This window comes from Dipodomys merriami, unplaced genomic scaffold (assembly GCF_024711535.1).
Source record: "Dipodomys merriami isolate MVZ:Mamm:240054 unplaced genomic scaffold, mDipMer1.0.p SCAF_68, whole genome shotgun sequence".
NCBI classification, from domain to species: Eukaryota; Metazoa; Chordata; class Mammalia; order Rodentia; family Heteromyidae; genus Dipodomys; species Dipodomys merriami.
Genome location: NW_027206268.1, coordinates 6,340,174 through 6,367,773, shown reverse-complemented (window position 1 = coordinate 6,367,773; position 27,600 = coordinate 6,340,174). Strand labels below are relative to the sequence as shown.

The window sequence follows — 27,600 nt, the reverse complement described above, 5'->3', positions numbered from 1 at the left end:
GGAACAACGACTTAAAACACGTAAATAGCATGAGAAAACAGACGGCGATCTACAAAGCCAAAGCAGTGTTCCTCTCTGCCCCACGGCTCAGGACACCACAGTTCTGGAGACTTGGCAGCCCAAGTCTCTTTCTCTGCTCACCAAAGAGAACCAGTGTCACAGCAGGCGGGAAACAAAGGTCTGGGCATTAGGAGACCTGAGTGTGTGCGCACGTGTGTATGCGTGTGTGAAGTCCCATTTACTGAGGCCTACCAAAGCTTTCCTCCTATCAACCAGCCTTCCCCTTGTTCTCCGCCAGGCCGGCGTGTGTCAGCGTGGAAGGTGGATGGGTGAGCGTGCGGAAAAGCCAGGAAACTGATCAAGAGGCTTTGTATTCATAAACGTGCTTTGTTGCACTGCGAGTCCTTGGTACCACCACTTAAAGATAATAAATAATACATAAGTAAATAAATAAACATCTGAAAAAATAAGGAAATTAAAATGAAGGAAAAGTTAAACGTTCTCTATCCATGTGCAGCATGATTCTCTCTGTCTCTGTCTCTCTGTCTCTCTCTGTCTCTCTGTCTCTGTCTCTCTGTCATCATTTAAAGGATAGACCACAGTTCTGAAAATCCATCCTTGGTCCAGTCACTCCTCAGCTGGCCACAGCCTGTTGTGCATGTGGAACCAGCGCGTAGACAGAGCGGCCATGTGCCCCATACCAAGAGATCCATCGGCATGGGACGCAGCGGCTTGGACAGCAGCTCTGACCCGATCAATCAAGTGTCAGCTACACTAAGACGTACACCGGGGGTGGCAGGGAGGATCAATGATTTTTCCAGCTCACACCAGTGACACACATGTAGTTCTCTTGAATGCCGAGTTTTCCACAACAATCCTGTTGTGGAAATGAACGTGATTGTGATCCTAGACACCAGAAAGCCCAGGTGCGTGCCTGCCTTGGATCTGAATTCCAGTTTTCATCCGATCTCTCTGAAGTTAAGAATTGATGAACCAATTCCCCACGTCTGCTTTTCTTTTCTTTTTAAATTGTCTCTACAATGAACACCTCCTTTAATGGCGGACACATGCTCCACCCGTGGGGCGTGAGGTCCCATCAGATGTTCATGAGAAGGTAAGATGCGGGAAGGTTGTGTCCCTCTCCTGAAGTGTATTGGCCAGAACTGTATGTCAAGGGACGTATTATTATTATTATCACTTTCAATTATTATTATTATTATTATTATTATTATTATCACTTTCAATTTCCTCCCAGGTTTTTTTTTTTGGGGGGGGGGGTCCGGTCGTGGGGCCTGAACTCTGGGCCTGGGTGCTGTCCCTCAGCTCTTCAGCTCAAGGCGAGCGCTCTACCACTTGAGCCACAGCACCACTTCCGGCTTTTTCTGTGTATGTGGTGCTGAGGAATCGAACCCAGGGCCTCATGAGCCACCCTCCCAGCTCCTCCTCCCAGCTTTTAAGAGCCTTTTGCAATTCTTTGATTTCCACTTTGGTTTAAATGAACATGAGATTTGCTGATCTAATTGGTGTAAATACAGCTTTGATCATTGATTTTTGGGTGACCACGCGGGCTCTCTCTACCTCCCCCCGCCCCACCATGAATAGTGAACAGTCAGTACTAAATAATTTACTTTAGACGTCAAAACGTTGTAAGCGGAGCAGCCATCCAGGTTGGAATAATGTATGCAACCATCCTATTTGTGGCAGAGCTGACAACTCCTTCATAGGCTATTTTATACAGTCGTGTAATTAGATAACATGTTATGACTCACGGGGAAAGCAAGCTCCCATGAATTCGGGAGTTGAAAGAAACCGGCGCTGTGTGTTCCTTTGCTCTGTTCAAATGCGATTGTTCACGTGAAGGGGAAATGCTTAGAACGGTGGCTACAACAAGAGAATAGAAAATCTCCACCCCCATCCCCCACCCCCGGCAAAGTAATAGGTTACCAGTATAAATATAATGACCAGAGGATGTGAATTAAAGCAGAAGTCATAAAACCACATCCTACGCTTACGAGCTTCATAAATATGAAGAAAAAAATTCACCAGTTCTTGTGAGGATGAAGTGAATTGGGTTCTTTTATGTACATAGGGTAATCCTAAGTGGAAAGATGTGATGTTTATGAAAGGGTCATTTTAATTTTATCTATAAATATCAGGTAATACAAGTCTACCTAAATAATAATAATAATAATAATAATAATAATAATAATCATTGTTGAAGGTACTTACATTCTCATGAATCCAAATTTCATCCTTTGGTCTACATAAGCTCAGTTTTACGACCGCCACGTTTGCTTATTTGGAAATTCCTACCTTTATTATTATTGTTGTTGTTGTTGTTGTTGTTAATTCGTCCATACCGACTACAACCTTAGGCACATAGCTCCCGTTTAATTATTTGCAAACCCGTCTAGAGTCCATAAACCCTCATTATTTTGTCTGCCTCATTAGCGCCCCCTCTTCTTCTCCTGAGAGAGGAGGAGGGAGGAGACATTCTGGGGTCCAGGGGGCCCCCAGAACGCCAACTAAGAAGCCTGAGCTCAAAGGCCCCGTGGCACCTCACCTGTCCCTCTGCACTCCCATGATGCACGGCGTGCACTGGGGCGTGGGGTCCAGGGACACCTGCACCAGCGGGCATGGCGGCCGGCCACCCGGCGCCCCTGCCGGCCCCCTCCCAAAGACGAGCGCTCATCATCACTCTGCTCACAGACACGCTGGGATAAAAGACTCCATCATGAACGCAGAACTTAAACTGCCCCCAGTGTAACATATGCAGCGCTATTAAACAACACCCGAATGTCTTCTCACTTTTCACTCCGTGTGGGCACAGGCTTGGGGTCTTTTGATGTTCCAGAGAGAAAAACAAACTACTTGAAGCCAAGGACCATCCTGAAAGCAAGCGCTCCTCCCGAGTTTCAATTCCCGTCTTTTCCCCTCCATTTGTCTGAAGCGGCTCTTCAGAATTTTTAAACAATTCATTTACATAAGAATCATTTTCCGAGCTCCAGACAGTGTGAATATTTTAATGCACATTAAAGTGTACTCTGTTTAAAAACTTTAGGGGAGGGGGGAAAATAACAAAAAGCAATCCCCAGGAGCCAAAAATCATATTCTAGATCTAATAAGCCACGGTGAGTTCGAGGAACATAGGAATGAGGCTGCAGAGATCTGGAAATGTCACCACGCAAAGTGCAATTTAAATAAAATGCCCTGTGGCGTGTGTGCGCGCGCGTGTGTGTGTGTGTGTGTGTGTGCACGCACGCGCACACACTTTCTTTACCTTAGAATAAGACTTTAATATTCGGCCTATCTCTACAAATTGTCAGGCATGGTGTAATATTTCTAAGATGGAATCATGCCAAGACATTGTATAGAAAGATGGAAGATCCAAGTGTGGGGAAATGCAGCACGGATTCCTTCTCCTAAGCGCCCACTACCCAAGAAGAAGAGGGAGAAAAATGTAATGAATCTGAAAACAAGAAGCTAACGTATTCTCCTCCCGTGAGCGCTTTAAGTTGTCTAATGAAGGAAATATCTCCCGCTGAGCTCCTCCTTAGAAAACTCAATAAAATTTTTATTAAAATGAACAGAAACAGCCAAGGCAAGTTTAAAGCACATGTTATACCACGCTCTCCTCGTAAAGGGCGCTGAAGTCGTGCATTAAAAGCAAAAAATCAATAAGACACTCAACTACGGGGCTGAGCAAAACACCTATTAATTTGGCTTTGAAGAGCAACGCCGCGCTAGAAGAAAACATTTGTGTGGAGGGCAAAATGAAACATGGTGCCGCTGGAGAAGGACAGCGCCCTTAAGCAAACAAGGATCAGGGAGATGTATGTGTGTGTGTGTAAATGTATTTATAAATATGTATTTGTTTATATTTATGCTTATATAAATATATCTACATATAAATATATCACATATAAATATCTATATATTTATATATAAGTAGATACTTAGATATTTATATGTGATATATTTATATATAAATAGATACTTATATAATCTATATTTATATAAATATAAATACTATAAATATATATTTATATTTATATAACCCAAAATGTTGCCACACAACAGTTGTGGACGCCAGGCCCAAGCCAGACCTCTGGACAGGAAACGCCACAGTCCTGCGCTGAGCCTCGACTTTGACAACCACAGCATAAAGCCGTCTAGGCGTCAGGGTTCAAGTGGGAAGATCCTCTCCTGTGTCTTCCACTGTGTCCTGAGCTACACAGTCACCGAGGAACAAGAAGCGGGAGAGCCTTCTCATGATCGCTCGTGATCGCTCGTGATCGCCCGTGATCTCTCGCCCGTGATCTCTCGTGATCGCTCGTGATCTCTCCCCAGAGAGACCTGGCCCCTGTGGCCCTGGGAGGAAAGCTATCATCAGGGATCAGCCTTTTGCACAGGTGGAACATGTCTTGGTTTTTATTTTTATTTTTGACCATGGGGATTTTTCTACACACATGAGTTCTTGCCAGCTGTTTTGGTTGGAAACTGCCAGTGTAAGCACAGATGAGAATTCTCACACGAGCGACATGGATAATGTGAACCGCGACGTAAAACAGCACACACAGAGCTCCATCCTGACCTCCTAGCTAGTGGGGGTCTGAGGGAGGGGATGGGGGGGCGGGGGGGGCTGTGGTTTAAGGCCAGCCCACAGGAGAGAAACAGACAAGCTCAGGAGACCGAAGAGACTCCATCTCCACCGGTGGCCCAGTGCCGTCACACACACCTTGAATGCCCCCCCCTCCACCCACACTGCCTTAGATGGCTGGGAAAAGTTCCTGGTGAGCCATCATGTTCTGTACGGAGAACAAAGCCACACTTCCCGGCCTTCGGCCACCACTGGGGCTCCCAGACATCAATGATCACACTCCATCCTGTGAGCCAGCAACCTACAGACAGGAAAGGCGGGAGAGGGGATGGACTGGGCCGGGGCGGGGGGCACAGACAGGGGCTGAGGGCAGGCCGATTTCCACCAGCGTAACCATGGCAACAGCCAACCCAGCCTCCCCGAAGAAGGAAACACACCGGCCCTGCAAACCCGCACTTCTGCTCTCCAGCACCCCACGTCGGATGCTCAGAGGAGCGCAAAAGAAACACACTGGGTCCCGAGTCCCGAATCAATGAGACCAGGCTAGGGCCCAGCCGTCCTGAGAGTCTGACAAGCACGTCCAATGCGGGTGATTAACGTCGCCCGGGCTCTCGGGGCACTGCAGACAACGCAGGATCTTGTTTGGTATACAAACAAGCAAGCAAACAAGTCAACGGCATTTCCACACGCGAGCCATCAACAATAGGGCTTTTTAAACCTTCTTTAAAAGCAGTAGCATTTGCAGTAGCGCCAAGCGGATGCACAGTAACGCTCGTTCTATATGACTTTGGCTCTAATGTTACCTAACAGGGCCGCACCGCCAGGCTAGCCTGTAAACTAAGATCCTCCTCCGAGTGCTGATACTACAGGTGTGTGCTACCACACCGGGAGAGTCGAGGTGTTCTAGAGACCACTAAGGTCACACAAGAACCTGGTTGAGGGCTCACACATGGTCTCTCCTCGTGACTGAGTTCAACGGGATCATGGAAGGATTCGCATTTTGAAATCAGTTCCCACATGCTGATAGATTAGAGCCACTGCTAGCAGGCCTCCGATCACATTTCATTCCAGATATTCCTCCTCGGTCCTATTGAGACACGCATCGGGCGTAACGAAGCTCCAATAACTTTGAAAAACTGTGAGAACACGGACTCAAAGACACAATTTGACGTATCAGTTTATGAATACGTGACCTTAATCAATACCTCAGTGCACTGACTAATGGACGGTCTCACACAGCTCCTGGCCTGCTTCCAGCCATTTTCTTTCTCCGTTTTTCTCTTTTCCTCCCTGAGGATTTCTAACCCGAAAGATGAATGGCTTCCTCAAATTACCCTCCGCTTCCTCGTGAACCTATTACAATTCCTCCTCCTCCTCCTCCTCCTCCTCCTCCTCCTCCCAGCCGTCCGGACAGCTCGTGATCAGTCATTTTTCGTCTCACTTGTTACGCAGAAGCACCCGGAGCCGTGGCAGCAGCGTTTAGTCGCTGACCGTTTAGCCTTTTGATAAATAAGAGCCCTGAACTGCACAACCGCCCGGAGGGAAGGGAGAAGAAATACAGGATTTCCAGTAAAGCGCCTTTCAACCCGTTCTTGTGAACTGGGCTTTCTAGGGCCTTCCAAATCAGGATGCCGTGACTCCTTGCGCCGTTTCCCCTTTGCTCCGTGGCGCTGTGCCCTGAATGAGCCGCGGGCAGGAACGCAGCTTCTAGCCACTGAAAGTCACCTGGGAAGAGCCAGGGGCCACCGGGGACTGGGATTAAGTGTTGTTTCAGCAGCACTAAGAGGCACTCTTAGAGGACTAGATTGGAATTACTTTTGAGAGAGTTTTTTTTTTTTGTCCCTTAAGGAATACATCCATTAAAAAGCAGAGAACCCTGGCAACATTACTTAGAGAGGCTCACCAGACCGGAAAAGGATTCCGTTTTAGGGCATGAGAAGTTGAAGGTCACCCGTGAAGGTCACCCGTGGCCGTTGGTGCCGTGAAAGGCTGCTCGGACGTCCACACGCCCTTTTCCTCGCTCCATCTTTCTGTGTTTCACGGCGCGGGGTGACTTCCGTGAGGCGGGAGCGTGGACGCTCGCTGCGGGAGTGTGAATTCACGCGGCGGCGCAGGCGGGGCGGGGAGACGGGCAGGTGCAGGGCGCTCGCGGGACGCGGCTGCGTCCACGGGAGCTCAGCGCCATGCCCTAGAGAAGCCAAGCTCAGCAACATACTGCACCAGGAGGGGGAGGGGAGGGCTGGGGGGGGATCGCAGTCAAGAATCAAGCGTCTGCCATGGCTCACGCCTGTCATCCTAGCTACTCAGGAGGCTGGGATCTGAGGATCACGGTTCAAAGCCAGCCCGGGCAGGAAAAGTCCACGAGACTCTGATCTCTAATGAACCACCAGAAAACCAGAAGTGGCGCTGTGGCTCAAGTGGTAGAGCGCTCACCTTGAGCTGAAGAGCTGAGGGACAGCGCCCAGGCCCAGAGTTCAAGCCCTATTACTGGTACAATAATAATAATAATAATAATAATAATAACAGCAGCCCCACAGGGCTGAGATCTGAGCACCATCATTCCGAAGGAGCCCAGGCAGAAATGACACCTGCGAGACTCTTATCTCCAACCAGCCACGGGAACAGCACTAGGGGTGCTGTGCATCCAAGGGGTTGGGCACTCGCCTTGAGCAGAAAGAGCTCAGGGACTGCGCCACTGGCCCCGAGTTCAAATCCCACGACCGACCAAAAGACCGGAAGGTAGAAGCAATAACAAAAAACACAACGCCCCGATTCCCAGCCATGATAAAGACGCCGCAGCACTCCGTGAACACGCAGAAGGTGGGTGTGCGTCCCATGCATGCATGAGCTCCATCCACGGTGAGCGCGTGACCATCGTGTCCACCGGCCTCTGCCTCCCTTTCATAATAAGAGTCCTGTGAAGGCGGGGAGCCCCCCCCCTCCCCAGACTCATCATCTGCATCTCACACAACCCAGGGATCAGGCTTGGTTGTAGGGCAGGCCTTGCGGCCAGGCGCCCTGAAATGGAAGTGCACCCCGAAAAATTCTTGGGAGCGTGGGGTGGGGGTCTCCTGGAACTCCCAAGGAAGAGCCTGGGTTGGGAAGAAAAGGGGGGTGAGGAAGAGGGATGGAGAGGGAGAGGCGTGGATGGAAATCATCCATCTGTGCCCCAGCCAGAACCACTTTGGAGGACGCCCTGTTAATAAGGTGCTGGGTGGACGGATGGAGGGATGGAGGGATGGAGGGATGGAGGGATGGAGGGATGGAGGGATGGTGATGGAGGGATGGTGGATGGAGGGATGGAGGGATGGTGGATGGAGGGATGGAGGGATGGAGGGATGGAGGGATGGAGGGATGGAGGGATGGTGATGGAGGGATGGTGGATGGAGGGATGGAGGGATGGTGGATGGAGGGATGGAGGGATGGAGGGATGGAGGGATGGAGGGATGGATGGTGATGGAGGGATGGTAATGGAGGGATGGAGGGATGGAGGATGGAGGGATGGTGGATGGAGGGATGGTGGATGGAGGGATGGTGGATGGAGGGATGGAGGGATGGTGATGGAGGGATGGTGGATGGAGGGATGGTGATGGAGGGATGGAGGGATGGAGGGATGGTAATGGGGGGATGGAGGGATGGTAATGGAGGGATGGAGGGATGGAGGGATGGTAATGGGGGATGATGGATGGAGGGATGAAGGGATGGTGATGGAGGGATGGTGATGGAGGGATGGAGGGATGGAGGGATGGAGAGATGGAGAGATGGAGGGATGGAGGGATGGAGGGATGGTGGATGGAGGGATGGAGGGATGGAGGGATGGAGGGATGGTGGATGGAGGGATGGTGGATGGAAGGATGGAGGGATGGTGGATGGAGGGATGGTGGATGGAGGGATGGTAGATGGAGGGATGGTGGATGGAGGGATGGTGGATGGAGGGATGGTGGATGGAAGGATGGAGGGATGGTGGATGGAGGGATGGAGGTATGGAGGGATGGAGGGATGGAGGGATGGAGGGATGGTGATGGAGGGATGGTGGATGGAGGGATGGAGGGATGGTGGATGGAGGGATGGAGGGATGGAGGGATGGAGGGATGGAGGGATGGAGGGATGGTGATGGAGGGATGGTGGATGGAGGGATGGAGGGATGGTGGATGGAGGGATGGAGGGATGGAGGGATGGAGGGATGGAGGGATGGATGGTGATGGAGGGATGGTAATGGAGGGATGGAGGGATGGAGGATGGAGGGATGGTGGATGGAGGGATGGTGGATGGAGGGATGGTGGATGGAGGGATGGAGGGATGGTGATGGAGGGATGGTGGATGGAGGGATGGTGATGGAGGGATGGAGGGATGGAGGGATGGTAATGGGGGGATGGAGGGATGGTAATGGAGGGATGGAGGGATGGAGGGATGGTAATGGGGGATGATGGATGGAGGGATGAAGGGATGGTGATGGAGGGATGGTGATGGAGGGATGGAGGGATGGAGGGATGGAGAGATGGAGAGATGGAGGGATGGAGGGATGGAGGGATGGTGGATGGAGGGATGGAGGGATGGAGGGATGGAGGGATGGTGGATGGAGGGATGGTGGATGGAAGGATGGAGGGATGGTGGATGGAGGGATGGTGGATGGAGGGATGGTAGATGGAGGGATGGTGGATGGAGGGATGGTGGATGGAGGGATGGTGGATGGAAGGATGGAGGGATGGTGGATGGAGGGATGGAGGGATGGTGGATGGAGGGATGGTGGATGGAGGGATGGTAGATGGAGGGATGGTAGATGGAGGGATGGTGGATGGAGGGATGGTGGATGGAGGGATGGTGGATGGAAGGATGGAGGGATGGTGGATGGAGGGATGGAGGGATGGTGGATGGAGGGATGGTGGATGGAGGGATGGTGGATGGAGGGATGGAGGGATGGTAGATGGAGGGATGGTGGATGGAGGGATGGTGGGTGGAGGGATGGAGGGATGGTGGGTGGAGGGATGGAGGGATGGTGGCATGGCTTCCGTGAACGGAGCCGGGGAGAGTCAGCACGGAGCTGAGCTGGGCAGAAGGCACGACCTCACAGTGTGGTTCACAGCCATGAACAGCTTTCTGACCCTCAGCGTCCAGCTCTCCTGGGGTGGGGTGGGAGGGTGGAGGAGAATCTCTCCATCACAGGGAGAGAACCAGAACCACCACCACCACAACAACAACAACATGGGAAACTCGCTCCTTTTCCAACAGCCCCAAACTCTGCTCTTACATAAAAAAGAAAAAAAACCCACACATTCTTCATTGTGTTTCTAGATCTCTCTGCAGAAAAGCTCTTGTTACCTTGGAGATTTATGAATCCTGCAAGTAATTGAGTGAAATAAATCGACACCCCGGAGGACACGCACTTTGAAGATCTTCGCTGTTTGGCATAATCACCCTGTAAGTATTAAAAGGGGGCGTGGGGGGGTCGCGTTTCCAGTAGCAAAATAAACATTAAAGTCCCAACCAGAGAGCTCCATCTTGAAATCCACCTCACGCAAGTACCATCTCCATGATGAGGGAGAGACCTAAGTAGGGCGGAAAACGGGCACTGAGTGATTTGGGGGGCTGCCTTGGCCGGGTTGGGCGGCGCCCGCCATTTTGCTCACGCGTGAAATAAAGCCACGGCACCTGACGTGTTTCTGGGCTCTCTCGAGGTTGGTGACCCACATGGAGGGTGGGGATTCCACCTGGTCATGTGAACCCTTCATCTTCCCTCCGGAGGTTCGTGGGTCACACACCCCAAATCCGGGACACTTCAATGTTGGACTTCAATCTCGCTCTCCAGTAGGGTGGTAACCTCACAGGGGCCAGCTGGGGCTCCTTGCTCCCCACCCCTTTCCTCCTTCTTTCCCTTACCTTATACCTTCATGTATCTCTACTTTTTTGGGGGGGGTGTCAGTGGTGGGGCTTGAACTCTGGGCCTGGGCGCTGTCCCTCAGCTCTTCAGCTCAAGGCGAGCGCTCTACCACTTGAGCCACAGCGCCACTTGCGGTTTTCTGGTGGTTTATTGGAGATAGGAGTCTCACGGAGTTCCCTGCCCAGGCTGGCTTTGAACCACGATCCTCAGATCTCAGCCTCCTGAGTAGCTAGGGTGACAGGCGTGAGCCGCCGGCGCCCGGCTTGCCTTTGCTGTTTTTTGCCGGGTGATGGGGTCCGGCTGCCAACGTGGATTCCACAGCAAAGCTGCCGCCAAGAGAGCTCTGAGCAGGAGCAACGGACCACGGAGCCGCCTGGGGAGGTCGCTCCTGCAGAGATGGCCGCCCTTGCTCCTGACCCCGTGGTTATCGACACTTGTCCACCTCATGCAATTTCTGGTTTTATGCTCCTTCTCTGGGGGAGGGGGGGGGAACAGGGAGGGAAAACGTGTCACACACACATCTGAGAGTTGTGACACACACACAGACACACAGACACACACACACACACACAGACACACACACAGACACACAGACACACAGACACACAGACACACACACAGACACACACACACACAGACACACACACAGACACACACACACACACACACAGACACACACACAGACACACACACACACAGACACACACACACACACACACAGACACACACACAGACACACACACACACAGACACACACACACACACACAGACACACAGACACACACACAGACACACACAGACACACAGACACAGACACACACAGACACACAGACACAGACACACACACACACAGAGATCCCAGGGGAGGTTTTCTGAACTGAGCGGATGACAGGGCAGAGCCCGGTTCGGGCCCCGCCTTGGTGGCCGTCCCTCCTGCCCTGTCTTGCAGATGGCCGCGTCTCCCCAGGTTGCAGGAGGAAGAGCACGCAGCTGCCGCTGGACTGAACCCACATCACATCCGGAGGACGAAGGCTTGACCTCCAAGGTTGGCACGGGCCGGCTGGATGCACAGGAGTTGGGTCTGGCCGGCGTGGCCCCTGCTGGGCTTCCTCTAAGCCCCCCTCTCTGCTCCCCAGCACCCCGGCGGCTCCACCACATGGCCGGCCTGCGGGGAGCCTGGCTGAGCCCAGCCCGCAGCCCGCACACCTGCTTCCCAGCGCCCGGCCCCAGCGCCCGGCCCGCCATGGGACATTTGTTTCCTCCTTTTTTTGGCACACATTCTCCGTTTTCTCTTCTCCCTCCCACCCGGCCTAGGACTAATGACCGAATTCTCCTCGTTCCTTCATTCCAGTCTCCTTTGCCCAGGAAGCTTTCCCGGTATTATTCAGGAAAATCACGGGTCAAGGTTTGTCGACGATTGCTTAAGAAATCAGGATTAAAGAAGAGAGAGAGAGAGAGAGAGAGAGAGAGAGAGAGAGAGAGAGAGAGAGAGAGAGAGAGAGAGAGAGTGTGTGTGTGTATGTGTGTAAAAGACCAAAGATGAAAGGCGTAGGAAGCCAAACTGGACGAGGTTATCTGCGTGGAAAACGCACTAGCGTCTGCAGGGCATGTGTGGTAGCTAATTATCACCGACCAGTTGAGAATCAAGTTAATAGTAGAGCATTTCTGGGCTCCCTGCGTTTGTGGGTAGCTTTAAGACACACGGTTGTTGTGTTGTTTTTTTTTTTTTTTTTTTCTCCAAACCCAATTTGTAGAGAAGCCAAGACCTGTACTGGATGACGTGATTATCTTTTGGCTAGAGAAGACAAATGCCTTTGAAGCCAAGCTGCTCTTAACAGAAAGAAGAAGAAAAAAGGACCATAAATTCAGAATAAAAGCAGAGGCTGGTGGCAGAGAGTCAGATATTATAGTGATATATTAGTCAGCGCAAACTTTTCAAGGCTTCTACCCAAATTCCTAAAAGTTTAGACACGAAATTAAAAACAAAACCACAGCCCTGAAAGAATATTGTCGTCTAGCTTAATCACAGTTTTGCAATCTTATTTTCTCATAGAAATAGGCATCGTGTTCAACGCGGCTCTTGAGGAATCACTTTGATGGTGATTTGTTTACTTTTCTGGGGAATTCCGAGTTCCCAGTGTAAAATATTGTTTCACAATACTCCTTACTGGGCTGGAATCTGCCACCCCAAGAGAGACCCTTTTGGTCCCAAAGAAAATCCCCCTTTACCCCGTGGATTCTTGATAGCAGATGAATTTTTAAAAGATCCGTAAATAAATAAAACCTGGGTGGGTGATGTGGATTATTTACACTGCGTGTTATTGGACACTGAGCCAAATTCCAGGCTCTGAAGCCCACCATTGTGAACTCTTGTGCTAGAAATGTGACTTCCTTTCCTGAGTCTGCTGACTTACTCAGACCACAGGGCAATACTCCAACACGCTGGGGGCAAATGAAATAACTCCGTAAAAGAGTTTAACCTATACCTTGATCTCAATGGTAGCCCAGGAAGACTGAAAGCAGGCTGCAGATCCATACATCCTATTTCTCTCTGTATGGTATTTAATTTTTTTCCAGTCATTATATGGCAATGGATGAATTGGCGGTCTTTAAGACACGAGGTAGAATGGGACTCCGGTAGCTTGGGTCACAGTTACTATGGATTCTCAGGTCTACCGTGGTCGGCTGGACTGGGACCTACCACATAATACTGTTGCTTCAGTTCCCCTGGTTTCAGAATACTAGCTGCAAGCTGAACACGGAAGTGTATGCCTACAGTCCCAGCGACTCGGGACGCTGAGATGGAAGGATCCTTTCATCCAAGAGTTCAAGGCTATAGCGGAATAGGATACAGATTTTAAAAGGGTGGCCACCACATGGATGGAATGATGGCCCATTCGTTATCAAGTGGAGTAAGCTAGACATAGAAAGACAGGTGTCAGATGAGGTCTCACTCCAACAGGAGTAGAAGGGAAGTTGATGCTATAGAGGCCAGGGGTTCAATGCTATCTAACAAGACGGGAGAGCCGTGGAAGGAAGAGTTTCCCAGGGCCTCGAGGCTCAGATGGAAGATTTCAGGCATGAGAGAGGCTGTCCCCGACCTGAAGTATTAGAAGCTATGACTTGGGAGACGCTCCTTACTTTTCTTGATGCTGTATGTCCATGTTTTATCCACACACACACACAGACACACACGTATTTACACAAACACATGCACACACCCTGGCCCCCCGCAGGGCCCAGCCTCTGGGGTTATAGCTAATGCCTTGGAGTTCAGTGACAGATGAACCTCCTTACAACCTGAATGGAGCTCTCGAGCTAAGAGAGACGCAAAACTAGCCGGGACACATATTGGCATGAGGGAAAATTAAACACAAACGAACAAGGTATTTCCAACAAAGAACTTCATCGATGGTGATTCACGGGGAAAGTCAGCTGCGGTGTTAAGGAATGAAGCACTGGAATGGAATTCAATTCTTTGTCCTACATCTTCAATTGTGATCATTCAGGAGATTGGGTTTATCTCCTAGTTTTGGTGAGAGTGTGGACAGATAGATAGATAGATAGATAGATAGATAGATAGATAGATAGATAGATAGATAGATAGATAGAGATGGGTGGGTGGATAGGTGGATGGAGAGATGGATAGACAGACAGACAGATATAGATGGTTGGGTGGGTAGATAGGTGGATGGATTGGTGGATGGATGGACAGGCAGATAGACAGACAGACAGACAGACAGACAGACAGACAGACAGACAGACAGACAGACAGACAGACAGACAGACAGATAGATAGATAGATGATTGATTGATTTCCTGGCCTTAAGAGCTGCAGAGCGATCGGTTAGTTAGATCTCTGGCAGTAAGATGCTTTTTCTATAGACCACAGCTCCAGGATCCGAAGTGCACATCTCATTTGCAGTTTCTTTTACAAGAATAGAGATGTTTGCACGTCCATAAGGACAGGTGCTCTGGGTCAGGCGTGCTGTGAAAATGAGGTCTCCATCTGACATGGACTCCGAAGGTGGGGGGCGGGGAGGGAGATAGAGAGGCCGGTGGTTTGTCCTGCAGGGCAGAGTTACTGCAGCAAGTGTGACTTTGTTCAGGATGACGGAGACTAGACTCACAGTCAGGTTTTTTGTTTGTAATCGCTTTCCTCCGTTTCCTAGTTTTAGCTCTCCTCCCACACCCACGGAGGCCCAGGCAGCGGAAATAGGGGCTACACAAAATGGCGGCTTCTCACAAACCTACTTTTACGCAACATCATCTCCGATTTATGTGAGGACACCTTCATCCGCTTGACATGTGTTTATTCATGGAAAATCATATATATATATGACAACTTATGAACCATGACATGCATAACAAGAGAATCCTTTGGAAAACAGTATAAGGGAACTGATGAACTATGTAAAATATAATGAAGTTTAAAATAATAAAAAACAAAAACAAAACACACCTGAAATGTCACGTTCAAGCCTGCACGCTCCTCATGCCTGTAATCCTTCCTAGATCCATGCGAGGCTAAGCTGGGAGGATGAGCATTCACGGTGAGAGTCTCTCTCCAGCCCCGAGGACACACGTCAGAGCGACCTTGGACAAGGGTTGGGAGGAGCAGGCTGCATATTGCACATTAGTAAGCACTAGCTTAAACAACGGTGAGAAGTGTCCTTGTGCACACGGATGAAGTGTAGATTTCTCTCTTGTTATCAGTACACCACATGCTGGGGACTGAGCCCCTGCCTTTTGATAAGTGAGCTCATCTACAACAGCTGTCTTCCACACCAATAAAAGCCAGGGGTGGGGCCGGGAAGGGGGCTCAGGGGTAGAGCGCTCACCTCGCATGCATGAGGCCCTGGGTTCGATTCCTCAGCACCACATACACAGAAAAGGCCAGAAGTGGCACTGTGGCTCAAGTGGTAGAGCGCTCGCCTTGAGCTGAAGAGCTGAGGGACAGAGCCCAGGCCCAGAGTTCAGGCCCCATGACCGACCAAAGAAAAAGAAAGCGAATAATGCTCCTAAACAACATGGTGATGTCCTCTCTCTTCTTGTTTGAATTCTCCTCATCCCCCCCTTTTTTTCTTTTTTGGTTCCTGGCTTTAGCAGAAACTAACCTGTAGATTTCAGTAATTTCTCAACTGGGGAAATTGAAACCCAGCCTCGCCCTCTCCAATAATCCACACGAAGCAATTCTTGACAAGGCATAAAATAAAATGGAACTCCTCCGAAATTGAACTGTGGTGTGACTACGGCTCTCCTCTGTTGCGATTCATTTTTCTACCTGGCCATGTTTGTTGGTGGCGGTTTTTCTTTTTCCTTTGTGCAATCAGATGTTTCCTCGGGGATTGATCCTGGTAGTCTATTTCAAATCTTTATTTGAAAAAAAAACAAATCGTTTCGTGTTTGAGTAAGGCCACCTCTACATCCTTACATAATCTCAGCCCCAGCTCCGATAGGAAGATGCCAGGGGTTTAGAGTGGTAGAGGTGGTAAGATCGCAGAGGCTTGCGTTTTATGACTTGAATTTTGCAAACAGAGGAATCAAGTTTCAGAGACGTTCTCTGATCTCAGCCATTACCCCCTTCACTGACCAAGCCCAGAAGCCGACTCCCTCCTCTGAGAAACGCTTGTGTGACCCTGTATCCCCAAGCACCCATGTGTTCAGGGGTGTCTTAGTTCAGCTAAGTGCTACATCTTCCTTAAAATGAAGAGTTTAAAACAAGCCAGACATGGAAGCCATCAAGAGACAGCAATTCTTCGATATTTAAAAAACTGACCTTGGATGTTTTCCCGACATGATGGGAAATAAAGTTGAGCATATCAGCAAGGATCCCACAAAGTTATAAGAACATCGGCAACCAGGGGACACGAAACTTCCACCCGGGCTCCACTACACATGCGTTCATTTCATTTTATACACGTGTGGACGTGCATTGGCAGCCACAGAGATTTCTGGTTGAAACGACCAAAAGGGCCCATGTTCTAACGCATCACCTCTACTCTGTGTTCAGAAATAGAATGGAAAACCAACAAGCAACCACCACGCATGAGATACGCATCTTCACGTGATGTCAGCCTCTGCCCTCTTACAGGAAAGAAGGTGGACGGGTTTCACTCACCAGCCACGTGAGATTTCAATCTCAGAGTGACAGGGCCTGTAGACAAAAGTGAGACCAAGACCTAAAAATAAATAAATAAAACTGAAGAACAAAAAATTAGCCCCCGGCCTCTCAGATGTGTCAGTTTGAGAGAGTGGGTGACACAGAATATTCATAATGTAAATGTCTTAACGACATAGGCTGTCAACAATACATATGATCATTAAAAGCCATAATTAAATACATTTCTGATCATTACAATATGATTTCTGATCATCAAAAGCTTTCCTGACAAAGGTACAATGATGTAATTAGCAAATGATTAGCACGTATCCTCTTAAGAGCGCTCATATGGATGAGTACCAGTGGCTCACACCTATAATCCTGGCTACTCAGGAGACTAGGATCCGAGGATCATTTTCAAAGCCAGCCTAAGATATTCTTATCTTCAATTAACCGGCAAAAAGCTGGAAGTAGAACTGAGCAACCTTGAGCAAAAATAGCCAAGCAAGAGTGTGAGGGCCAGAGTTCAAGTCCTGGTAGCAGTGCGTGTGTGTGCACACACGCATGCACACACACACACACACACACACATACACACACACACATTAGAAAATGGACAATAAATAGAAACTGAGAGCCAGTAAAAGCCCAAACAATCAAGAAACACACATTCTCTGCAGTCATCAGGGGAAGGCAGCCATAGTTAACACCATACATTTTCATGTTCATCAGCCTGGAAATAATTAAAAGTCTGACGATATCCAATACTGGTAAGAAAAGAAATGGAAATGTTCACGCATGGTTAGAGAAAGATAATGAATACAATATGAATACAATCGTTCTGAACAATTCAAGTACCTACTGAAGCTAAAGCTTAACTTTTTTTTTTTTTAAATCTAGCAATTCTAAGACTTGTCTGTACAGCCTGAAAAGGAACAAGGACTTAGCCGGGCACTGGTGGCTCACGCCTGTCATCCCAGCTACTCAGGAGGTTGAGATCTGAGGATCACGGTTCAAAGCCAGCCCAGGCAGGAAAGCCCGTGAGACTCTGATCTCCAATAAACCACCAGAAAACCGGAAGTGGTGCATGGCTCAAGAGGTAGAGCGCTTACCTAGAGCAAAGGAGGGAGGGAAGGGAGAGAGGGAGGAAGGGACGAAGGGAGGGAAGACAGGCAGGCAGGTGGACAGGTGGACAGATAGACTTTTGGAAAAGATCATTTCTCCAAGCATTATTGGGCTGCATGCTTTCTAGCAGCAATAACTAGAAAGTATCTAATTTCTCTTTAATAAAAAAAATAGATAAGAAATGATGGGTATAGTCACATGATGGAATAGAGTACAGCTGTTCAAATGAAGTACCCATGTGCGTCATACATGATGAATTCTCTACATACTTTGTGCCATATGGTAGATCAGTACAAGCCACACGCAGGATTATAAATACAATACCATATTGATTTTATAGCTAAATATATGCGCTGCATCTTGTTTCTACAGACTCCTGTAAGTAGCACAAAGCATCCATTTAGAAATCATAACAGAGCAAGTTGGAATTCACCAGGAAGGGAGAATGGGAGCTTGGGCCCCGGGCTTCAGTGCCGCCAGACGTGTGTTGACTGAAATTTTGCCGTAAGAATCCACCAAGGATTCGCCAAGATAAGGCAGAATCTGAGAAGGCTGCAACAGGGATATACCTGTGTCGTCTATTTTTCTCTATGCACGACTCCATATTTGAAAAACTCCCCCTCACAAAGGCCTCTGGAGAGAGCAGTATCTGCAAGACCAGCTGCAGAACGCATAGAAGATAATGGCTGACCATTATCAGAGTGGAAAGAACCAATAAGCCCAGGCAGTGCCGGCCACACAGCCAGTCCTGAGGACAAAGGAATTTCTTACTGAAAAGAAGCATTATTGAGCTCCACCGTCCCAGGCACCCAGGGCTAAATGGCACATTGTCTGGGCTGCCGTTTGCAGACCGCACAGCTTTCTCACTTAATGGCTGCGTTTTTGTTGGCTCAGAGCTTTCTCGGGTTCCTTCATTATTTAATTTTCCATGGTATCGAGACTTGCACAAGACACATCTCCATAGATTCAAAGTTCTCACTTCGCTGACAACCCTCTAGGTGATTCTGTATTCTCATCTACTGGTTCCTGAGATACAGCAAGGGTGTGTGTGAAAAAACAACTAAGAAAACGTATCAAGGTACCGCTCGGATCAGAAAGGCAGTACTCTGATCATTTTCTACACTGGAATATTGACAGCAAATGCAGACACTACACCTAGGGTTTTGATTCAGGTCCAAAGACTCGTGACATGAAAAAAAAAATCTAGCCCAAATATTTCAGGGCAAATTTATGACAAAGACCGTACCAACTGCTTGAAGAATCTTTTAGTTCACGAAGGCCCGTGAGCTATTCGAGTATTGTATATGAAAGGAATTAAGGATTGAAAAACATCTGTAGTTAAATATAGAGGCCTAAGAGGAGGGGCTTTGTGTTCAGATCTTTTTCTTTGAACGTTATGGGAATTACAAAAAAACGGCTCAGGAAGCATTTGTTTTTCTCGAAGTTAATTTGCTTCTTGCTTCATTTTGCCTTTTTTAATTTAGCTCCTATATATGTATCTTTTAATTCTGACCCTTTTGGTCTACTAAAAGCAAGAAATTATATATATACATGCACATTCATACTTGTGCATATATGATCATATATATATATATATGACTCTCTCTATATAAAATTAAAAACTACCTAATGAAATAATCACTAATTTTGTGACATTACCCAATATCCTACCTATATTCCTATTTCCCCAACTGTCTTTCATACTTATTTCTTTTATCTAAAAATCTAAATTCATATTTTAGATGGGATTCTGTCTGTCTGTCTGTCTTTCCCTCTGCCTCCTCCTGCCCTCTATCTCTTTAAATAGCATCCCAACATTGCAGATTTGTGTCCTTTGTAATTGTTGTGTTGTTTTAATTTTCTTATCTCCTTCGTTCTGCAAACAGGAAACAAGATCAGGAAACAGCGTGACTGGGCTCCTACAACCCTGAGGTGGGAGTTTCGGGGCTGATCCACACGTGTGGGCCGGCTTTCCCTCACACTCCCCTGATCCACGCACATCTGCACGCGTGTGTCTGCACGCCTGTCTACACGCCCCATCAGATTCCACCCTGAGCGCCTCAGTCTCTTCGCCAAGGCCTCAATTTGGATTTTCCTTTGGCCACCGTCACCAGGACAGAACGCAGCTAGCTCTGTGGTCTTACGAAGCCACCTTCCAAAGCCAGCCGGCTCTACGCACCCCAGATCAGCTCTCAGGACAGTCGGGGCGCATCGGAGACACGGGCAGCGAGCCTCTCCCGCTCCACACTCGCCTGGCCCGAAGAACACGCGGTCGCCAGGCCCCCGGTGTCTCCATCGCCACCACCCCACCGCACAGACACAACACAAGCCCTGGGGCCGGCCGCCACGGCGCCCGGTGGCGGGCACGCTTACCTGAGAGTCCACGCGGCACACGCGAACCAGGGTCCTGCCGTGAACACAAGAGATTCCTCCCCACGCAGCCGCACTGGGCGCCGCACGGCTCTCTCCACTAAAGCTGGGCTGTGTCCCTAACAGAAACCCGTCCTACCTTGACCGACGCGGCTTCCTGGTGGGGTGGGGGGTCCCTGGAGTCTTCCGTCTGCTCCTGCCCAGCCGTGGCTTCGGCGATTCGCGTTCCCCAGGGGACCTGAGGACAAGGAAAGGCACCGCGCGTGAGAGGATGCACCCTGGGTGAGCGTTGGAGTATAGTTTTCAGGAGAGAAAAACCTGGCTCTACCATGTGATGACAGCGTGATTCTAGAACAAACCAAGGGGCTTGTCTCCTCCTCGTTTGGTTTTCTTGGATGTAAGATGGGCAGCGGGGGAGTCGGCAAATCACAGATTTGGTATAGAATCCACACACGGCATTCTTAACAGATTGAATCACGATGTCAGATCTCTAAAAGCTCAGCCACCTTTGGATCTGCTTTTCTTTCAAGTCCTGTGACTTTTCTATTCACGAGAACGTGGAAGAAATCGCCACCCGTGGCCGCCGGCCGGTGAGGTTCGGAGCCTTCGATGACTACAGAATCCCAGAGGCTTGGACGTGAGCGCATCCCCCACCCCCACACGGAAGACCAGGGGAAGCAGGTGCTCATTGAAGCACACGTGCACAGAGAAATACTAAGACCAATTCCACATGCCTCGCTGTTTCACTGTCTTTTCCCGTGTTAAATAAAATAATCTCAAAGGATCGAGTAGCCATAGGTATTGCTCTCCAAATGTGGGCAGAGAGGAAACAAGAATCACCCAGTATCACCACCAGAAATGCACACAGAAAACCTGCCTGGAGCGTGGTAATTTCAATCAAAGATGCCAGGCACTGAGGTACCAGAGACTCAAAGCAAATCTGCAGATATATAGACGCGTGTGTGTGTGTGTGTGTGTGTGTGTGTGTGTGTGTGTGTGTGTGTGTGTGTTAATGCTCAATCAAGCATCCACTGTGTGAAGCATGGGAAATCCAAGAGGAAGCCTTGTATTTGGTGTGACTTTCCACCCGTTCAACTTGCCTTCCGAGATCGCGGTGACCTTTTAATGAAATCACGCAGACAAGCCACACACTATGCTGCTGGCCTGTGAAAAGAAACCTAATTATTTCCAACAGTCATAGTCTGACAATTAATTTAGATAATTGCTTGACTCCTCATAACATCTGTCCTAAAAATAAAATTCTGAGCATAATTAATAATTATCTCCACCCTTTAAAAAAAAAAAAGAAGAAAAAAAACCCCACTGGATGTCCTCCTGAACATAATAATGAACAAGGTTTGCCTCTTCTCAGAACTAATGAAGAATCACGGATAAGGATTGGGGTCGCGCCTGGGGAGGGAGGGAGGGAGGGAGGCAGGGAGGCAGGGAGGGAGGGAGGGAGGGAGGGAGGGAGGGAGGGAGGGCGTGCGTGCGTGCGTGTGTGTTGGTCCTCTGAGGAGGTTTTTGAAGATGGAATATTAGAATGCCACCACATGAACAGACTGTGCCCGACGAAGGAGATTCCCAAACACAGAGATAAAAATACAAAGAGCCCCAAGCTGCTTTAGTGATCCCAGGCTAGACACAGTTTTTCTAGATAGAAAGAGCACACACATTGTCGTTTTAACCAAAGTCAAGGGCTAAGTGTCGAGATTCTTTCTTGTTGGTGGTGTTGTTCTTAAGAAACTGTGCAGGAAGCCAACACATAAAAAACGCGGCTAGCTGTCAATTTTCCTGACACGTATGTCAGGAACCCTAAATCCGAGGTCCTGAAACCCTGTAATAGAATAATAATAAAAGAGGCTGGCCAGATTTATGATGGAGCGGTGCCTTCCATGACAGGAACACGGCAAATCAAATTAGTGGAGGGGAGATGAATCGAATCTCATCCGACCCTAAATGACCTCCTAAATTCCCTGTCTCGTAGAAAGCCGTGATTGAAGCCCCCTCTACGCCGGGCCCAGAAATGATCCCCGGGAGTGGCCTTGGCTGTGGGCGGGGAAATTGATTCCACTGAATCCTAGATTATTAAAAAAAAAAGGGTGCTCACGCCTGTCACCTAGCTGCTCGGGAGGCTGAGAACTGAGGATTCCGGTTCAAGGCCAGCATAGCAGAGCATTCACAGACACCCCCCCAAATTCAGATTCCCAGGCTTTGATTTCTGGCCCCACGCGACCACCTGAAGGATGTCCCCCTCCGTACCTGGTACCTGGACCGGAACCCGGACACAAGCGCAGGTAACAAGGATGATTTCTAAACCCAGACGTCACAAAACCTGCCCTCTCCCCAGAGCTCGAGTTCTCCGCCAGCAGCGCCTGCTGCCTTAATCCTCGTGGGCAGCCATGATCAAACCACGGCCTCTTCCTCGCTCCCGAGTGGAAGGCAAGTTCTGCCAGGAGTGAATTCCGCTCAGACGCCCCAGGCCGCCGGGAAGGCAGGCACACACTCGGCCCTCAAATGTGTTTGACTTTTGTCAAAGATCTTTCAGTCCCCTGCCTGGTGCTCCTGCATGTGTGTGTGTGCGTGTCTGCGTGTGTACCTTAGACACACGTTTTAGGGTGCAGACGTTGTTTCTAGAGAAGCCTCTTTGGAGGTTCTCAAGGATAGGAGGTCGCAAGGTGGATCTGTGCAGTGCACGCCCAAGCATCCTTTTAAAAGCCAAGCTCACAAGCATCGGGGATTGGTTTGAACTCAGGGACAGCATGAGGCCCCCCTGGGTTCAATTTCCATCTTTGCTTTTCCTTATTCCCAGGCGCCGGTGGCTCACGCCTGTCATCCCAGCTAAGATCTGAGGTTGGTGATTAAAGCCAGCCCCAGCAGGGAAAGTCCTTGAGCTTCTAACTCCAATCAATCACCAGAAGTGGAGCTACGGCTCAGGTGGTAGAGTTCCAGCCTTGAGCACAAAAGCTCAGGGACAGCAGCCAGGCCCTGAGTTCAATCCCCCGACCCACCACCAACAACAGCAACAAATTCTTTCTCTAACTCGAATCCCACACATCCAAACTGTCCACAGCACAGACGCGAACCATCGGTTCACATCCCACAGCTTTGCATTTATCCGTGCATTGAATGTTGCATTGAACGTTGTCATCTTTTTGTTAAAAAAAGGAATCATGTCTTGAGCTGTCTGCTTTGTGGGCACTGAATGGAGTCAACAGCTTACGCGGTGGTGGAGCGGGGGGGGGGGGGGGGGGGGGGATCCAGGCCCGGGGACCCAGCCCACACTCAGGCATCAGCACAACCCGGGGATCAACTGGCAGGCAGCCTTGCCTTGGGCCAGAGAGAAACTCGAGCCTAATTATATGCTTTCTCACGCTATTTAAACGTTTGAAATGCCCCAAACTTCAAATATTTGCTTGCATCTGGTCAGACTCTATAAAGAGCCACGGTAAACAGTGGGAGCTCTTAGAACAGCTACTCTGTGGGGTTCGTCAGAAATCGGGCAAAAGCACAGCATCCTAGCATTGGAGAGAGACACAGATAGATGATAGACAGATAGATAGACAGACAGATAGACAGACAGATACATACATACATACATACATACATAGATACAGAGAGAGAGAAAGAGATATGTAATTTTTCAACCCACTTTAGTGCTCAGTAGTTTCACCAAAAATTAAATGTCCTAAACTATTAGAATTGCAAGAAAACTTAGTCTTGGTTTTGTTTTCTGGTCCTGGGGCTTGAACTCAGGCCCTGGGCTCTACCACTTGAGCCAACAGCACCACTTTCGGTTTTCCCGGTGGTTCACTGGAGATGGGGCCTGAACTCTGGGCCTGGGCGCTGCCCCTCAGCTCTTCAGCTCAAGGCTAGCGCTCTACCACTTGAGCCACAGCACCACTTCTGGCTTTTTCTGCTTAGGTGGTGCTGAGGAATCAAACCCAGGGCCTCGTGCATGCAAGGCAAGCGCTCTACCACGGAGCCACCTTCCCAACTCCTAGCCAGACATTTTGGATACACACCCGAGGAGCCGAAAGGCAGCTGACAGGCAGTGGAGCCGGCTCTTCCTCGCCCAGTCATGTGTTCTAGTCTCAGGAGAACAGGAAGGCGCTCTTGGGTAGCGGGTGGGGTGGCGTTTGACTCAGCACCGTCTCCACGCAGCACTGAAACCTTTCCGTCCCGGGCAGGACTTTCACACCAGGACGGAGCGGGAGGCCCAGTCCCACGCGGAAGCTGAGCCCCGAGACGTCATCAACACAGACAAACCCGAAGGAGACTCACGTCAAGGACCGCGAACCACCACAAGGAGCGAACCCCCACTCCTTTAGGTAAGCGAATTATCACGTGAGCTCTGATACCAGGTTGTCATGGCGAAGGCTCCATCCGGCCGATGGGCTTTTTGTCGTTGCTGTTTTTCATTTTCATCTCTAAGTCATTTACAAGGAGCTTCCGTTCAACAGTCACCCTGTCCATCGCCGCCCTTGGTCCCTTCTTGCTCAGAGCTCCCAAACTCTCAGCTAAAACCCAACCCCTGCTGTCTCTTTGCATGCGAGAATACCTGATTTCTCTGCCTGCAGTGACCTACACTGCCCACGTCCTCCTAGTCTTCTGGAGGCCAAGACATCCACCATCTCTATAAAAACTCCCCCCGATGTATAGATAGACACCAAGCTACGTCCCCGCAGAACTCGCCTCCACCTCTTCCTCCCTAAATAAAGCAGTTCTCTTTTTTTAAATTCCTGACACCTCCCATGGTAATTTTGAAACGCACAGGGGAGTTGCACAAGCAACGTTGGCTCTGGACGTGCAGTTTACACCACCTGCTGCTACAGGAGTTTGAACAGGCTCATCCCACCCTTCCATTCCTTCAGAGCCAAAGTTTCTCACCCCTAGGAATGCAGGTGTGACACACACACAGGGCCCGGCGGTGTGTCAGCCACTGGGGCCAGCTGTGCCGTGTGCGTGTGTGTGTGTGTGTGTGTGTGTGTGTGTGTGTGTGTGTGTGTGTGTGTGTGTGTGTGTGTGTGTGCGTGTGTGTGTGTGTGTGTGTGTGTGTGTGTGTGTGTGTGTGTGTGTGTGTGTGTCTGTTTGGTGGCTGCCCCTTGTCCCCGGGGAAGTGTGCTGACACCTTTCCCATTTCTGTCTCAGAACGACAAAGTTAAGCACTGGCAAAACCACCAGTTTACCCTGCTTTTTTTTTTTTTTTTAAAGATTTCCCTGGCAAAAGATCAAAGAAAGAGAGGAAGAGAAGCTCAAGATAAGGCTTAAAAAAAAAAACGTAACACAAAACACTATGCACAAAAGCGTGGGAAAGGGAAGAGTCTGTGTAATCCAAACATCGTCCCCACAAAAGCTGTCTCCAAAGAAACCAGGCCACAGCCTGGCTTCATTTCCAGGAATGAAAGAAAGGAATGGCAACTTCAGGAGCTGAGTGAAGAGTCCAAATGCCCCTCGTCTTCCCAAGAAATGGCTGAGCAAAGCTCCAGGAAGGCAGCGTGAGGAGAGAGAGAGAGAGAGAGAGAGAGAGAGAGAGAGAGAGAGAGAGAGAGAGAGAGAGAGAGAGAGAGAGAGAGAGAGAAATGAACTTATCTCCATTCATCAATCATGTACCAATTAAAGGAAGGTGGGAATTTAGGCCCTGCAGAGACAGGAATAAAATGACACTCAACTTGTTTCATGATTCCTACCTGGAAACTATGAAATACATCTTGACCCTGATTTTATAGCTTCAAGCCTCACTAAAGTGTACTACCTGTTGGTCCAATACCCACCTAAAAAAAAATTAAAGTCTAAAACACAGCAATTATTCTTGCTTGAGCATACTGAGAAAGTTCATGAAGAATGAATTTATGCCGGCCTATCATCAGCTCCTGCCGATGGTTTGATCCAGAAATATAAATCAATCCGTTGCTACTTTTAAGCCTCTTATGCTGTTTTCTCAATCCCTCTAGCAAGGTTAAGGTACAGAAGTGGTTGAATGTAGGGTACCACCGTAAGTAAGAGCATGTGTGTTTGCCATTCAACGCAATATTAACCATTCCTGGAGACTTATTAAAAATATTTCCACATACTTCACTTTACATCAGGAATTCACGCTCACCTGGAACTTGGATACGGGAGGAGGTAGCCATCAGAGCACATGATTTTATTTAAAACCTCAAAACAACAAGAACTAGACGCTCTTTCGTCTTATTTATACGCGGCCACCTGGCAACAGGTTTCGACAACTTTGAATTTCAAGCTAATCCCGTATTCATGTTTGCATTTCCCTGGGAGATCACACAGGATTATGCACACACTAGTATTATTATTTGCACCACAGGCTGTGGTTTGAGCTAAAATGTGGAAGACAGACATCCACACCGGTCCAATCAGTAGCCGCTCAAGGTGGGGGGTGGGGGGAAATGTGCTTTCTAATCGGGAGACGTTGTGAACATCTGGAGTTTGCCAGCTGCTGCTATTTAAATAGTGTTACGGGCTTCCTGCATCTGGGCGTGATGCAGTTAGTTCTAGGGGAGGGGGTGCTTGTTAATTTTATCGCGATCACTCCATAGTGATTATTTTTCTAGTGAGCATATCTATCCACTATGGCCGCTTGTCACGAAACCGCCGTCCAGGGACAGGACCTAAGGACCACATTTCCCCTCTTTCGTGCCTGAGCACTGTTTTACTGCTTTACTTTCTCTTTCTTTTCACGGTACTGGGGAGAGAGATCTGGACACCTTCACGATTGCGAGGTAAGAACTCTGCCCCTTGAACCCATCCTTTTGTATTTTGTTTTTATTATCTCTGCACAGACAGGATCTCACAGTCCAGCCAGAGTGGAGCTCAGAGGCTGGACTCAGGGGCTGGAATTAGAAACCAGGGCTGCCACATACAGACAGCACCTGACTCGTCTTCCACGAAGAAAAACGACGGTTGGCTACTGACGTGACTGAGGCTATTTTAATACGAGCGTGAAGAAGACTATGTGGTCCACAGAGAAATCAGTGGCCAACAACCCTTGTTAAAATGCTGCTGTCTCACGTTCTAGCATTCAAAAACTTGAGGGAAATAAAGACTTCGGAAGTCTCTTTTTTTCACAAAATTCATAACCTTGTCGTAATTCAATACATCTATGTGAACATCCTCACGCTTGCTCAGTATCTTAGTCGTTTATTTTGATTGGATATCGTTTTGCTGCATATTTTTCTTTGCATTTCTTTTGTAGGGGGTATGTGTGTGGCTATGGATGAAAAGAGGTTCATTCTTACCCTTGAAGTTTTCTTTATATTTTATGACATCCTTTAGTCCCATTTCAAAAAAAGAAATGAAAAAAGGCAGAAAACCAAAGATACTCATGTGACAAAATTAGTACTACTTCTCTGAATTGAGAGGAAGGTTGGATCCATTTTTTACAGGTTTTTCTTCTTCTCCAGAGAAGCAGGAAAACGAATCGTCAGGCGCTGACGGTGAGCGATCGCTTCCTGAAATGGTACGAACGAACCTATTTTATCAGGAGTAACGTCATCTGCCTGCTTC

General features: G+C 49.0%; 1 long non-coding RNA gene across 1 annotated transcript in view; it reads right to left on the bottom strand.

Moving 5' to 3' along the window:
- LOC138815906 (uncharacterized) overlaps positions 1–27,600 on the bottom strand; it is a 251,806-nt gene that overhangs the window by 147,186 nt on the left and 77,020 nt on the right. Inside the window, exon 2 of the long non-coding RNA XR_011368525.1 lies at positions 20,216–20,314. This is a non-coding gene — a long non-coding RNA (uncharacterized lncRNA). The remainder of the gene's footprint in view (positions 1–20,215; positions 20,315–27,600) is intronic.